Source organism: Alligator sinensis, unplaced genomic scaffold, assembly GCF_000455745.1.
Source record: "Alligator sinensis unplaced genomic scaffold, ASM45574v1 scaffold280_1, whole genome shotgun sequence".
In the NCBI taxonomy this organism is placed as follows: domain Eukaryota; kingdom Metazoa; phylum Chordata; order Crocodylia; family Alligatoridae; genus Alligator; species Alligator sinensis.
The window spans coordinates 6,689,069-6,702,670 of NW_005841835.1; the positions used below are offsets into that span (position 1 = coordinate 6,689,069).

Here is a 13,602-nt window from a genome sequence, read left to right on the forward strand (position 1 = left end):
AGGGGGTCAGGCTAGATGATCTGTTCAGGTCCCTCCTGACCCTAGCTACTATGAAACTACTATGAAACTACGAAGGACATCGTGCTGCTGCCCAGATGTGATTATAATGGGAGATAAGAGCAAAGGACATGTTTAGAAGGATGAGAATCCCAGGGCCTTCGCCTGCAGTCATTTACTTTAAGATGCAAACTGTAGTCCAAGTTTTATTCCATTGCATTGGAATGAACCACGAATATCAAACTAAAGATTCATTTGAGACTAGTAAATTTCACCTGAATTGGCCTTCAAATTATAGGCTACTTGCAGCTGCCTTCTCTGTCCAAAAATCATGTACATGTACATTATTTTTCCTCTCTTTAACCTTCTCTTGGTGGGGTGTATTTGGATTAATTTTTATTTTTCAATGAAGAAAGGGTAACCAAAGGCGGGTAACAATATACCATGCATAATATAAGAGTCAACTAATCGGTATAAATCTGTGTAGCTCTACTGAAGTCAAGTTATGCCAGTTCAGAGTAGCTGTGCTTCTGATCCTATCCTCCTAATGCCCTTTCTCAAAGAAATATACTGTACTAACACCTTTTTTAATAAAATGACAAATTACAAATCAAAAGGCAATAATGTGAATAGTTTGCCTGCTTCAAAACTGTGAGTTTCTCTAATAATAATAAAAATAACAATTAATAATAATCAAGTTATGGCTCCAAGAATCCAGGAGTAGGGGACAACCACATCCATAATAGACTCATATTGTTATATGGTTCTCAGTTATGTACCTGGAACATCAATGGGCAATGGGTATGCTAAAAATGCTTAACAAGATCAGAGAACTCATTTACTGTTCACTAGTTGCTGTGGTCTCCTTTGTTTCCTGGAAGCAGTCAGTTGTGTGCAGTTCACACTGTGTTGGGCAGCAAGAGCAGGCAGCAAGGCCGCTCATGAAGGACTTGTAGGCACGTCCAATTTAGCAGTGAGCTGGCAGCTGACTGGTGCACACCACAGTAACTGCAGTTTTTCTTTATCAGATTGACACTAAATGCTCGTGTTTGTTCTGGTCTGTGTGCAAGAGCTCACGTATGCCTGCATACCGCATAACACTGCTTGGGCAATGACATCCCGAACTTCCCTTGTCGCTGTGTTATCTGCTATGACACTGCATGGCAATACAAGGAATAAGGCTGTCAAATAAGAAGTAAATACCAGCATACTCTTATTTCTCACTGTTTCTGTTTCAGTTTGTACTGTCTATAGTAACTCTATCTTCTGTACTACCCACTTTCTTCCTTACTCTTTTTAATCACATTTCAAATCATCTTTCTCTCTCTTTAGCTACACCTTTTCCCTCCCTGTGTTCTTTCCATCACTTGGTTCTGAATTCTTGTGTCTCTTGTTATTTGTTTGAAGATTTACTTTGGAGAGTTCCCAAGAGTCTACAAAAAGGGAAGCAGGAGGAAATGGAGAAGGGGGCAAAGTGAGGAGATAATGTGATGAATGTGGGAGACACTATATGTGAGTTTTTTCAATGGAGTGCTCTGAATTCAATGACCATGGCCACTGCCCTGACTTTTGGAGAAGCAGGGTCACAGAATCTGGTAATCTTTTCAGAAGCTCTAATGAGATCATAATTTTGAAAATTAGAATAGAATTTGTCCAGGTTATCATCAAATCAGCCTTAAAGTATTGCTGCATATTTGCTATGCATTGGGATTTACATAGTTGGCATTTTCCTAGAGTATATAGAATGATTTCTATTAGTGTTTAGTTTTCCGCTATATTCATATTTCTCAAAGAGAAGTAATCTCTCAGTACTTGTTGTCCTTGCTCTTAATGTGACTTTTAGAAATTGTCTGCTGCTCTGTGGGAATTTTTAGCTGTAACATTTTCAACAGTAACCGTGTACTGCATTTACTTGCATATAAGATGACCCTGAATATAAGACAATCCCTAGTAATTCAATTCTATACATGGAAAATTATAAATGTGTTACAATTTTTCCAGGCATAGAATCTAAGTATTGAAGGGTTGTCTTGAATTTCACCACTCCCCCACTGCTACAGCAGGGAAAGCAGTGGCTGGAGGGGGGTCAGGTGGTTCCCCTTGCCATATGCTCTGCCCGCTTCTTTGCCCTGCAGCCTTCCTATCCCTCTGCCCCTTGCAACCCCCACCACAGTTCTCCATAACCTCTGCCCCTGCCCCACCCTCAGTCTCTGCCCCTTCCCCCACAACTCCCCAGTCTCTCTGTTTTCCACTCCCTGCTCCCCAAAGGCTCTTCACCTCCCCCCCTGCAGTTTCTGTTTCTTCCCCCCCCCCTTACTGTCACATGTTGCTTGAGCTGCTCCAGCCCTAGAAGCTCAGCCCCTGCCTGGCCATGCAGCAGTGTCAGCACAATGCAGCAGTTTCAGTGCTGCTGAGTGGCCAAGCAGGGGAAGGAGTTTCCATGTGCTCCCTGCCCTGGAAAGACCCTAGCTCAAGCAGGAGCAGAGCTACTCTGAGTTAGGGGAAGGGAAGGGGGTGGATGGGGAAGGAGAAGCTGCAGAAGGGAAGTGGGGGCAGGAAGGAGGTTGCTTTAGGTCTGACTCTGGCCCTGGCCTGGGCTCAGGGCCAGAGTCAGACCCAAAGCAGCCTGTTCCCCCCTCTGTTTCATATGCAAATATAAGATGAGGGGCTTCCCCCCATGGTGTTGGGAGGGAAGCTCATCTTATATTTGAGTAAATGTGGTAATTATCTCTGTTTACATGATAGAAGTATGTATTTGCTAACTGCCGTTTATGCTAGCCTCTCCATGCTAACAATGAAGTTTGGATGCTTATATTTTTTGCATAATTGGAACTTTGTTTTTAGCTCTAGCACAGTGGACAATTTTTGCATCAACAAGCTCTGAATCTGGTGTTTCTCAATGTTTGTTGGAAGTCACCTCTATGAGAATCCCCCACAAAAGCATCAGTCAAGATTAACTTTGAGATTTTGGCCTTGCCAAAGAGTCCATGATTTTTATACCAGTACTTAACTCCTCACTATCAAAATCTGCCCACGCTTATGTCTGGATAAATTAAGCTTGACCCCATTGACTACTCCTAATTCACATTGCTATAAGAGAATCAAGTCCAACCTGTTTGCAGTTAAAATCAACACAGAAAGAATTTCAGTAAGAAATACAGTAGGAGAATTAGTATTTGGCCAAGACAGTAATAAATATGCCAAAGAACCATAAAAACCAAATATAGACCATTTTCTTTGAATACCATTTGTAGTATATGGTACTTTGCAGTAACTATTTTTTTAAAATAAATAAATTGCAACTCATGCAGTTCATATAAGACCCAATCCAAAATTGCCTTGGTGCCTATAAGTTGGTTGCCTCTTCCCCAAAGTGGAATTCAGTGCTCAGATTTAGGTGCTCAAGTGTGTGGGGAGAGTAATGTGCCTCAGACAGGCAACCAAACAACCATCTATTCAAGGGAAAATACTAGCAAAAAGGTGTGTCTGACCTTCTACCTCTCTTTAGAGCCTAGGTATCTAAGGGTGTGGAGTAAAGTAACAACTAAACTTTTAAAACACCTTTGAAAAGTGTCAAAGGACAAACTGTGCACATGCACATGTCCTTTGAAGTATTTCAAGAATAGCTGAAGTGTTCCAAAATTATATCTATTAAAATGAGGCACCATATTTAGTCACATACCATGTGCACCATTTCTCCAAAGACTGAAGTGTGTGTCTCAAGTGGGGAAACTGATTTTCTGTCCAGAATAGAAGACTGGAGATAATGTAAGATGCTGTGTTTGCCCAAATCTAAGATGACCCTAACTATAAGGTGACCTTCCAATAATTAGATTCTATACCAGGAAAATTTATAAATTTGTTATAATTTGCCATGTATAGAATGTAGTTATTGGAGGGTCATCTTTACTTTATCCCCCCACCACTTCGGGGGAGCAGGTGGTGTAGGGGGGTAAAGTAAAGGTGACCCTCCAATAACTAAATTGCCCTCTGCTTGCAGCACTTGCTGCCTCTGCCCCCTGCCTGTCCTCCCACACAGCCTCAGCCCCCCTTCTCCCTCTGCTCTCCCTCCTACTCATCACCCCCAGCCTCTGCTCTCCCCTTCCCCCTCTCCCCAGCCTCTCCTCTCCTCCTCACCGCCAGCCTCACCTTCCCACTTCCCCCACTCCCTTCTTCTCTCCAGCTTCTGCTTTTCTACTTCCCTCCCTTACCTTTGCTTTGTGCCATCAGGCTCTATCCCTGTTCTAGCCTTGGCCATGGAGCACAGCTCAAGCACAGCCCCCATAGCAGTCATGTGTCCCAGGCTTCAGTGTGAACAGAGCCTGTTGGTGCAGAGTAAGGGTAAAGTGAGGAGGGAGAGGGGCAGGTGGGACTGCAGAGGCTGTGTGGGTGGGGGTTACAAGGGGAACAGGCTGCAGGGAGGAGATAATAGAGTGCACAGGTGGCCAGCGGTGGGAGCATGGGAAAGGAAGGTAGGCAGCAACCTCAGATACACTCCTGGGTAGGGGCTACATCCCAAGCCACAACAGCCATCTGCCACCTCTGCCCCCCTCCCTCCCTGCCACCAACATCATACTGGATTCTAAGATTAAGGGCTTTTCCTCCCTGTGTTAAATGGGGGGCGGGGGAAGAACCTCATCTTAAAACAGCCTCTGCTGCTTCTTTTCCTTTCTCTCCAGCAGCTGTATGGGAGGAGGGGCATAGTCCAGCAGAGGCAGATCCAGGGGGATTCAATAGTATAGTCACTGCTCCCTCCTCCCTGCCCCCCTTTTATTCCTGCTCCATGATAAATTTAAAAACCAACTGCCTGGCAGTGTTCAGTGACATTTCTTTTTCTATTTAGGTAGTGCTGAGGAAGTTGATTGACTTCATGACTCATTATAATCTACCCAATTCCTGCTAATCACTCTTCACTCCATAGATGTTAACAACCATCTCTCCTTTTCAATGGTCTTGATGTTTCATTAATCAAACTACCCTTTCTTCTGTGTTTTTTCAGTGTATTAACTACTCCTGGTCTCTCTACTTCAATTTCATAGCACTGCTGACTGTTTTTTGCTGTTTTCAAAATCTTAGGTCTGTTCATAGCATCCATACTTCAGCAGCAGCTACAGTTTTTGCTTTTGGCTGAGCAGCCAAGGCTTAAAGGGTTAAAATTGTAGCATTTGCCTGAGCAAGAAAGGAGGGTGAATAAGCTGAAGATCAGACTTTGTTCCTGCTTTATGTGGCTATAATAGGGGCTGGGGGGTGGGGAATTCTTCATTTTACTTTCCCAAAAACAAGGTACATGTCTTTTTTGGGGGGGTGTAGTATGCAAGAAAAATATAGGACTGTTGAAGTAGTTCAGTTCTTGTTATGTGGACCCATGAACAGGGAATATATAGGTTCTCCAGTATCCCATAGTGTTTTGCTCTTCCCCTCCTCGATGAGCTGATTGACAGTTTGCTATACTGTGCAGCCACTGGGTCCCATTCCTTGGTTCTGGCAACTCCAGCACTAAGGGGCCTTCTACTGAGGGTGCTGGGATCTCCAGGCCCACTACCTTTCCACTTCAGGTAGAGGAGAGGTAGAGGGAATTGCAATTGGAAAGTCAGAATGCCAGCAGAAGGGAGCCTCCACGCACTTCCCCAACCTTCCAGAGAAGGTTCTCTGCCCCCCTAGCATCCTATACCTGGAGAACCATGGCTGCATAACACTTTGACATTTTTCACTGGGGGATACCACAGGGGATGAATATCCCCAGGCTGAAATAATTATTTTTTAAAAATATTTCCAAACCATTTCACTTGGAAATGTTTCAAAAGTTAAGGTATCAAGGGAGGAACCTTGTTCAGCCAGGATCCAGATTCTGGAGTCCTCTGCTAGGCAGGGACCTAGAAATAGGCTGAGCAAAACTAATTGGTTTTAAAGGTGTTCATAGATTCATAGATTCATAGATGCAGGGTCGGAAGGGACCTTGTAGAACTTCTAGTCCGACCCCCTGCCCTGAGCAGGAGAGAAAAACTGGGCTCAAATGACCCCAGCCAGGTAAACATCAAGCCTCCTCTTAAAGACCCCCAGGGTAGGAGCCATCACCACTTCCCTTGGAAGTTGGTTCCAGCTCCTAGCCACCCTAACTGTGAAGTGGTGCCTTCTAATGTCTAGTCTAAACCTACTCTCTAGCAACTTATGGCCGTTATTCCTTGTTACGCTGGGAGACACTTGGGGGAACAAGGTCTCTCCCAAACCCTGCTGGTTCCCCCTAGTAAGTTTATAGATAGTCACCAGGTCCCCCTTCAGCCTTCTCTTGTGAAGGCTGAACAGGTTAAGGTCCCATAGCCTCTCCTCATAGGGTCTGCCCTGCTGTCCCTGGATCATGCGAGTGGCCCTCCTCTGGACCCTCTCAATGCTGTCCACATCCCTCCTAAAGTGTGGTGCCCAGAACTGGACACAGTACTCCAGCTGCGGCCTGACCAGTGTCGCATAGAGGGGGAGGATCACCTTGGCCCTGCTTGTGATGCATCTGTGGATGCAGGACAAGGTATGGCTAGCCCTACTGACCATGTTCTCGCATTGTCAGCCCACGTTCATCTTTGAGTCAATAATGACTCCAAGATCTCTTTCTGCCACCGTGCTTTTGAGATGGGAGTTCCCCAGCCTATAGGTATGCTGCTGGTTCCTACTGCCTGAGTGCAGCACCCTGCACTTGTCAGTATTGAATCCCATCCTATTTTCATTTGCCCATTCCTGTAACCTGTCCAGGTCCTGCTGTAATCTGTCCTTCCCTTCTAGTGTGCCCACCTCACCCCAAAACTTGGTGTCCTCTGCAAATTTAAATAGGGTGCTTTTCACCCCGTTGTCCAAGTTGCTAATAAAGAAAATTGAACAGTGTAGGCCCAGAGACCGAGCCCTGGGGGACTCCACTGCCCACTTCCCTCCAGGTCGAATATGACCCGTCTACCACTACTCTCTGAGTATGACCCCTCAGCCAATTTGCAGTCCATCTGACTGTGTAGGCATCAATGCCACAGTTGCCTACCTTTTTAATGAGACTGGGGTGGGAGACAGTGTCAAAGGCCTTCCTGAAGTTCAGAAAGACTACATCCACTGCAACACCTGCATCCAATGATTTTGTGACCTGATCGTAGAAGGCAATCAGGTTGGTCTGACAGGATCTGCCCCTAATTAAACCATGCTGGTTGCCCTTGAGCATCATCCCTGCTGCTGGCCCATCACAGATGTGTCACCTCTTCCATCTTCAGGAGGGAGAAGTAAAATAATGAACCAGAAAGAGAAGGGATGTGTTGAGGAACTAAAACAAAGGAGTCAAAAGTTGAATAAGAACAAGGGGCTTGAAAAGAGGTCTGCTTTCTACTCTGTTGCGACCACCAGATTGCCAAGCATGTCCTGCAGGGGCCCCACATTACCTGGGGCCTTCTTCATTCTCCCTATGTATTTAAAAAAGGACTTTTTGTTATCCTTGATACTAGCCCTAGTTCCACATCTGCCTTAGCTTTCCTAACAGCTCCCTACAGACCTGAACAGTGGAGGTATACTCCTCTTTGGTGATCGCCCCTCCCTTCCACTGGGTGTATGCCTCATTTTTGGCAATCAGGCATTCACGAATGCCCTTGGTGAGCCAGGGGGGCTTTTGGGCACTCTTGCCCCCTTTGCTTCTTGTTGGGATTGTCACCCCTTGGGCTCTGAGTATCGTCTCCTTAAGGAACGACCGCTCATCTTGGGCACCCAGTTCCCCTACTCTCCAGGACCCTAGTGCTTCCCCCACTAATCTCCTCAGCTCATTGAAGTTGGCCCTCTTAAAGTCTAAGGCTACTGGCTTGCTGCAGGCCCTTGACACCCTGTGCTGGATGGTGAATTCCAGCAAGCGATGATTGCTATCGCCCAGGTGGTCAAGGACCTGGAGTCCCCTCACCAGATCATCGCCTGTGGCCAGGACTAGGTCCAGCAGGGTATTCCCCCTGGTCGGACTGTGCACCTCTTGGGTTAAGTGGAGGTCCTGTATCTCATCCAGGAACCTCCGCAAGCGTTCAGACCTGGCTGACTGCTCCTCAGTCAGCCAGGTTTGGGATGGTCTGAGTGCTAAGGTGCATGGTTGACAGTCCAGAGGTCCCAAGGTTGAGACCGCAGCAGGGGCGCTTTTGATGCGGCCCAGCAAATCTGTGAATTTTGCTGAATACCTTGTTGTAAGGTCTTGAAAAAGAAAAGGACTGCTTTTAAGACAGCCATTGGTAGTACTGCTGCTGCCACCACCGATCTCCCATTATGTAATAGCCTAATGGTTGCTAGGATGTGTGAGTCCTAACTACAGGCCCTTATCAACTGGACTGAATCCCTGACAGGATTCATACTGACAACTTTCACCTCCTAAGGTGCCCTAGCCCTCCAAGCTGTTCAAAGAGTTAGAAGTATGTTCTACCCTTCCTGTCAGAGCTGTGCTTGCCACTGTGCAGAAAAAAGTGAAAGATTCAGGGGGCCAGAAGGATGATAAGCAGGGAAGAGCTCACCTCTATAGCCCAGTGATGAGGGCTTGTTTTGAGAGAGGTGAGGTCTGACTTCTAGTTCATGTTCCCTGGACTGTTTTTACACTTTACATTGCAGTCATTGGATAAGAAATAGAAATATTCCTGGAAGCAGGGACTAGAATGCAGGACTTCCCTTTCCAGCCTGCCTGCTGGGCTACTGAAGCAGGAAATCTCCTGCTTACTTGCCTTTTGGCCCCGAGGAATCTTGTTTGCTTTGCTGGCCAGTGACCCAACTTCAAAAATGGTGGAGAAGGCCTTGTCTAAAGACCTGTTGTTTTGGACACTCTCCATGGAGGTGGGAGATGTAGTTTTAGACCCTCTATGAGTGAAGGCCTAGAACCCAAGTCCCCCACTTCCTGCGTAACTTCTCTAATCACTAGATTATTATATAAAAAGCAAGCACATCCTTCCTGTATTTTGTTCTTCACTCACCGTTGTCAGTATATGTTAGGTGTGGTCTGGAAACACCTTTCTGGGTGGCAGGCATTTCTCTGCCTAGTTTCTGAAAACTAGTGAGACTTAGGCAGGAGTTAAGTGTCTAGCTTCTTAGACCAGGGCACATGCAAAATGTAGACCTGCAGACACCTTGGGAATGGTCAGCTCCAAAGAGGAGGCACCCTGTAAGTTAGGTGCCTCCAGGTTTAGACAGCATTGAGGAGGCTTTTTAAAAAAAATCAAATTTGTAGATTAAAGCACCTAAAGTGTTCCTAAGATTAATTTAAGGATCTGAGTCCTTCTTTGAAAATGGCCCTTAGATATTAGTCACATCACATAGAGATAACTAGAATATTTATGTTAAAATTAACTGCTATGTAGAACTGATCTGAGTGAAAACTATTTGCTGTATCTATACTAATTTGGTTGATTTGTGTCCTGAACCATCGAAAGTTTGGCCACATCCACACAATGCTAGTCTAAACCTTGTCTCTTGTCTTCTGGCTAACTGTGTTATAGGTTTTAAAGGGTGTTGCTACAGGTTACCTTTAAACCCATCTAAATCTGTGGAACATTAGAGGATGTTAGTTAAAATAGTTTCAGAGCAGTCACAGATTTAGGATTAATGCCATCTCTGATCTGCACAATAGTGACCTGCCACTAGACAACCTGGCAAGCGGGGGCATGGCCAGAAGCCAGGGCTCTGTCCCTCCTCTGGGAGTAACACTGCAGGAATTAAGCACAGCGAGAGCATGGAGCCTAGGGAAGCATACCTCTCTGAGCTCCATGCTTTTGCCACCTGGTAGCAAAGCTGCCTGGGGTTAACTCTGGTGACAGCATGGATGCTGGGGAAGCATGCCTTCCAGGGCTCCATGCTCTTGCCACACTTGTTTTTAGGTAGCATCCCCCGCCCCCCAATTCTCTTGGCTAGGGAAGAGCCACCCAGATATGGGGCAAAGGTTTAGCCCTCTGAGGGGAATGCCACATGCCTGAACCCCAGCCCAGAGGCCTGGAACAGGTCTCCTGGGCTCTTTGAAGCCAGCAGCCTGATGCCATGTGGGATGAGATCATATCCAGTGGAGTGGGGGGGGGTGGGTGTTGTCTTGGGGCCAGTACCACCCCTTGGGCAGTAGAGCTTGGGATGGTAGAAAGTTTGTCAGGAGAAGGACTGGGAGCTCTGCATCCTGGGATGATGGCTGGTTGCAAATTGGTTGCTTTATCTCCATGGACCAAACTAACAATACCTCTACTCTAGATAGGTAGAACAGCTCAAAGATAGCCCTCACCCAAAGTGGCATAACTTTAATATGCTTAGAGGGTACTTAGCATATTTTAACATCCTTTAATCTGTGGGCACTCCCATTATAAATGCCTTTAGAATGGTTTAAAGGCAACCTATAACACCACCCTTAGAAAGAGAGGATTTGGGGAGATTTTGAATGACCACCAGTGCACTGAGAAATATGTAATGCTGACACTAACACATTAAGTTGTTGTAGTAGCATAACTGGAGCGGGGAGCAGAGGGGAATGGCGACCAGGAAACTAGTCCCAAGTGCCAACTTGAGAGTGGGCTAGGAGGATGCAGCAAGAGGAGTTGCTGTGTTGCTGGCAAGACCACTGCTGCTGCTGGCAGCCTGGCTGCCATGCTCATGCACCACTGCTACCTGGGCAGAACTGCTCGAGACTAAGCCTTTGAATTGCTAAAGCCTAAGGTCTAATCTAAGCAGTATTTGGCAAGTGTGTACATGGTTTGGAGCAGTAGGCTGTGTAGTTCATTAAAGAGGCCATCCTTAATGGACTGGCCAGTGCCAACATCCTGAGGGATAGCCAGCACAGGTTTGTTGCGGGTAGGTCTTGCTTGACCAATCTCATTTCCTTTTACGACCAGGTGACCTATCACCTGGACAAGGGAGAAGAGATTGATGTCATATATCTTGACTTCAAAAAAGCCTTCGATCTGGTATCCTATGATCACGTCTTGGTGAAACTGGCCAATTGTGGCCTTGGGCCCACCACGATCTGCTGGCTGCGGAATTGGCTCCATGGTCAGACCCAGAGGGTGGTAATTGATGGAAGTCAATTGTCATGGTGCCCTGTGACCAGTGGGGTCCCCCAAGGCTCTGTCCTTGGACCCATATTGTTCAACATCTTCATTAACAATGTGGACATTGGAGTCAGAAGTGGACTGGCCAAGTTCGCCGATGACACCAAACTTTGGGGTAAAGCATCCACACCTGAAGACAGGAGGGTAATCCAGGCTGACCTGGACAGGCTCAGCAAATGGGCGGATGAGAACCTCATGGTTTTTAACACTGAAAAATGCAAGGTTCTCCACCTTGGGAGGAAAAACCTGCAGCATCCTTATAGGCTCGGCAGTGCTACGCTGGCTAGTACTACGGAAGAAAGAGACTTGGGGGTCAACATTGACCACAAGATGAACATGAACCTGCAATGTGATGCTGCAGCTAGTAAAGCGAGCAAAACGCTGGCTTGCATCCATAGATGCTTCTCAAGCAAATCCCGGGACGTCATTCTCCCCCTGTACTCGGCCTTAGTGAGGCCGCAGCTGGAGTACTGCATCCAGTTTTGGGCCCCACAATTCAAAAAGGATGTGGAGAAGTTTGAGAGATTCCAGAGAAGAGCCACGCGTGTGATCAGAGGTCAGGGAAGCAGACCTTATGATGACAGGCTGAGAGCTATGGGGCTCTTTAGCCTGGAAAAGTGCAGGCTCAGGGGTGATCTGATGGCCACCTACAAGTTTATCAGGGGTGACCACCAGTATCTGGGGGAACGTTTGTTCACCAGAGCACCCAAGGGATGATGAGATCGAATGGTCACAAACTACTTCACTCCACTGGATATGATCTCATCCCACATGGCATCAGGCTGCTGGCTTCAAAGAGCTCAGGAGACCTGTTCCAGGCCTCTGACCACCAGTGTCTGGGGGAACGTTTGCTCACCAGAGAGAGCACCCCAAGGGATGACGAGGTTGAACGGTTATAAACTACTGCAAGACCATTTCAGGCTGGACATAAGGAAGAATTTCTTTACTGTCTGAGCCCCCAAGGTCTGGAATAGCCTGCCATCGGGGGTGGTTCAAGCACCTACATTGAACACCTTCAAGAAAAAATTGGATGCTTATCTTGCTGGGATCCTATGATCCCAGCTGACTTCCTGCCCTTCGGACGGGGGGCTGGACTCGATGATCTTCTGAGGTCCCTTCCAGCCCTAATGTCTATGAAATCTATGAAATCTAGTTTAAGGTGTTTTACAAGCACACTTGGAGGAACGGTTGTTAAAATGATAAATTCCCCTAGTATAACCTAAGCCAAATTTCACCTACACTTTCTGATACAGCATTAAGTGGTCTGTGGTTTTGTCAGGTCTATATGTACAGTTAACCATTTTTAATATCCTTTAGAGGTAATGATTTCCAAAAATCATTTTCAGCCATAGGTCAATTACCTATTATAGACTTGGATGTGATGAGAATGTACGTGTGTTTACATCTCTGTGTGAATGACTCAGTATAAACAACACAATCAGGGCTAGCAAGTGTTGTTTCCTTTAAGATTAACAAATCAAAATAAGGAAACACAGGCAGAAAAAAAACCGTGACAACACCACAGCTTGAATCTCTCTTCCATTCAGCTCCCAAGCAACCACAGTTATTGTGATTTTTCCTCTGAACACCTGTGCAATGTTTGGACAAATTAACCCTTTAATCACTCCATAGGTTTGAAGACCTGAATTTTTTACTGAACCAGATTATAAATATTTTCTGTATCAGGGTTTCTCAATCAGGGTATCACAGCACCCTGGAATGCTATGAGATCCCTCTAAGGATGCCATGAGCTTCCATGGAATTTCACACAATATTAGCACTGTTAGTTATGCAAGCACCTACATATGACTTGCAAGATAAACCCAAAGATTTCAAAATAGTAATCCATAGTGTCCAAGACCTTTTGACCTGTTGTGGTCTTTTGAGCAATTTGCAACAGAATTATAATTCTATAATTTTTCCATAGTCATGTGCAAGCTAAGAACTGGCATTTTCTGACGGTTGGCTTGAGTCTAAAAAAGTTTGAGACCTGCTATTGTATATAAATACATTAATACAGCCCCTTAAACATAAGCTTTGTCCTCTGCTGTTGTTAGACCATCAAAACAGGTAGAATCTCTCAAAAGCCTTTTAGCTTTTTTCTTTTCAAATCAGTTCTTTTTTGGCTGGAAAATTATTGAACGTACATGTGGCTGACAGTATACTGAATGGTTCTTAATCACACTTGTTGCCTCGTGCTATAATGACATCATAGCCGCAGAATTTCTTGGATAACAGCAATTTCCCAAATCTAAATTATTCAGAAAGTAGGCTTTGGGTTTTTTCCTAGCTCTAATAGCTGTTCCAATTGAGCTGATATTTCTTCCATTTGAAAGCCCATGTTAAAATCTTATACTCTGTGTTTCATCCCAAAGTATTCCCAAAAAGTCTATAAACCATAGATAAAGGAGATACTACAATGAAGTTTGGCTCATCTTTGAAACAGACGTGTAAGAATAAGAGTTGTTTTAATTTCAGAATAGATTACATGAGTCTAGACAGGAAGTGAAGAACACCGTGCACAACAGGAACCTTTGGAGCG

At 45.6% G+C, this 13,602-nt stretch overlaps 1 pseudogene; it reads left to right on the top strand.

The window, feature by feature from the left end:
• LOC106722070 overlaps positions 1 to 13,602 on the top strand; it is a 48,731-nt pseudogene that overhangs the window by 1,701 nt on the left and 33,428 nt on the right.